Consider the following 2111-nt stretch of genomic DNA (forward strand, 5'->3'; position numbering starts at 1 on the left):
TCTAGTTTTATTTTGTAGATTTGAACCCAAGATCTTCCACATGAGAAGCTTGCAAATTACCATTCTGATGTAGGCTCTTGCCTAATGATAAAAAATGGTTATGATGTAGCTATAAATTCATTAATTAAAGTTTTAAGAAATCATTATTATTTATTCTTCGTTTGAAAATTAAAAGAATGTCCAACTTTCTAAAGCAGTTAAGGGAAAGATATATAGCTATTATATAAGTGATAAACTGATATTCATGAGAAAAAATATAGGAGAGTGACAAGTGAATGAACTGCATTACAATTAGAAAAGGACCAGATATTGCCGTGGGTGGTATGAACATCAAAGAAGAGAAAAAATGGTGCCTTACTAAGACTGGGTAGCGGGCCAATCGTCGTCGGCCTATTCAACAATTTCACAAGCCAAAATCTTTGTGACATCGTTACTTGCTATATATTTTTTCCCAGCTACAAAATTCAATTTACAGTTACTTCAGTTCGGATAAAATACCAAATTTAAAGGTTTATTTCGGTTATTGTGAGCGATGGGAGGGATTACTTCTTATTTGGCTGCTAAAATGGCGTTTTTCCCTCCAAATCCTCCTACATACACATTGATAGCAGACAGTGTTACAAAAGAGTTGAAAATCTCATGTGTTCCAGAATGTGAAAATGTTGATGTGTTGAAGCTGCCTACGGAGAGAGGACAAGAGATTGTGGCGATTTTTGTGAGGAACCCAGCTGCGAAATTAACTCTCTTATATTCCCATGGCAATGCTGTCGATTTGGGTTCCATGTACTCTTTCCTGAGGGAGATGAGCAGTTATTTTGGAGTGAATGTGATGGGATATGACTACTCTGGCTATGGACAATCCACAGGGAAACCCAGCGAAAAGAATTGTTATGCAGATATAGAGGCAGGATTCAAATGTTTGAGAGAAAACTATGGAGTAGAGGAGGAGCAAATTGTACTTTATGGGCAGTCTATAGGGAGTGGCCCTACGGTGGATTTAGCTGCAAGAATTAACAAACTGGGTGGTGTTGTTTTACAAGGTGCAATACTTTCTGGATTGCGCGTTATCTTCCCTGTGAAGAAAACCTACTGTTTTGATATTTTCAGCAATGTGGATAAGATAGGAAGGGTGAATTGTCCGGTGCTTGTCATGCATGGTACTTTGGATGAAGTTGTGGACTTTTCGCATGGGCAAAAGCTGTGGAATCTTTGCAAGGAGAAGTTTCAGCCCTTGTGGATTATTTGTGGGGGCCATAATGATTTGGAGAGTTTTAGGGTTTTTACATCGCACCTTAAAAAGTTTTTCTCCAGTGTGGAGAGAAGACTGATTTTGAGTACTACAAGGGAAGAACCTTCCATTGGGCATTTAACAGGCCCATTGTTCTATACTGCTGAATCTCAACCTTCTCAACCTTCTCTCCATTTGTATGAAGAAAACAAAGCACTTCATGATGATGGAAAACTTGTCCCATATGACCTATGCTTAGTCTCTCAACCACCAAACCCTAATGATGGAAGTCATGAAAAACAACCTCAGGCCATTAGAGTTTCTCAACCTCCTCTCCCTTTCTATGAAGAAAACAAAGCACTAATAATGATGATAAACTTCTCCCATATGACCTCTGTGTAGTCTCTCAACCACCAAACCCTAATTCTAGAAGGGTCAAACTACCACCAAACCCTAGTGATAAGTCACTTGATGGCCGTAAACTTCTATGTAAATCCGCACATCACTCTGATTTGGACTCTGACTCTAAATCCCATGTTTGTGAAGGGAATAAAACACCTGATGACAATCAAAACCCTTGCCCTAATAGTAATGGCTCTCAACCTCCTTTTGATATGGATAGCAAGAAAAAAACATATGATGACAATCAAAGCCCTTGCTCAGTAAAGAAATCCACACAACATTCATCTGCAGGACCTCAAGTTTCTCTCCCTATTCATGGAAATACATCACTTGATGACAATCAAAGCCCTCTCCAAATGGGTCTTTCTACACATCTTTCATTCTCTGGTGCTCAATCTCCAGTCCACATCTGCATGGAGAATAACCCTAAAACACTTCAACAGGCATTGAGTGGCCAAATTTGTAATTGGAAGAATGCTGC

General features: G+C 39.1%; 1 pseudogene; it reads left to right on the plus strand.

Moving 5' to 3' along the window:
- Window positions 1–532: 532 nt before the first annotated feature.
- On the plus strand, window positions 533–1630 carry LOC149544517 (uncharacterized; annotated as a pseudogene).
- The last annotated feature ends 481 nt before the right edge of the window (window positions 1631–2111 follow it).

Source organism: Cupressus sempervirens, chromosome 8 (genome assembly GCF_028749045.1).
Source record: "Cupressus sempervirens isolate cs-2001-9-10 chromosome 8, ASM2874904v1, whole genome shotgun sequence".
NCBI lineage: Eukaryota > Viridiplantae > Streptophyta > Pinopsida > Cupressales > Cupressaceae > Cupressus > Cupressus sempervirens.